Source organism: Lethenteron reissneri, chromosome 10 (genome assembly GCF_015708825.2).
Source record: "Lethenteron reissneri isolate LAM-NWPU_2019-01 chromosome 10, ASM1570882v1, whole genome shotgun sequence".
In the NCBI taxonomy this organism is placed as follows: Eukaryota; Metazoa; Chordata; class Hyperoartia; order Petromyzontiformes; family Petromyzontidae; genus Lethenteron; species Lethenteron reissneri.
In genome coordinates this window covers 1,192,545-1,192,747 of record NC_083788.1, presented here as the reverse complement: position 1 = coordinate 1,192,747, position 203 = coordinate 1,192,545, and positions in this window count along the sequence as shown.

Genomic DNA, 203 nt, shown 5'->3' with positions numbered 1-203 from the left:
CGTCCGACTCCAAACGTCATTTATTGAGTTTATCGAGGAAAAACTGGTGAGAAAACACAGATACAGCATCTGTTATAACCCGGAAATACCAACACAATGAACATCACAGCACCAGAACATTGTCCCAGATAACATGTTTCCCAGCAATAGACCCTGGATGGACCAGGCCCCCACACTACCACTGAACAACTACACAAGAGCAC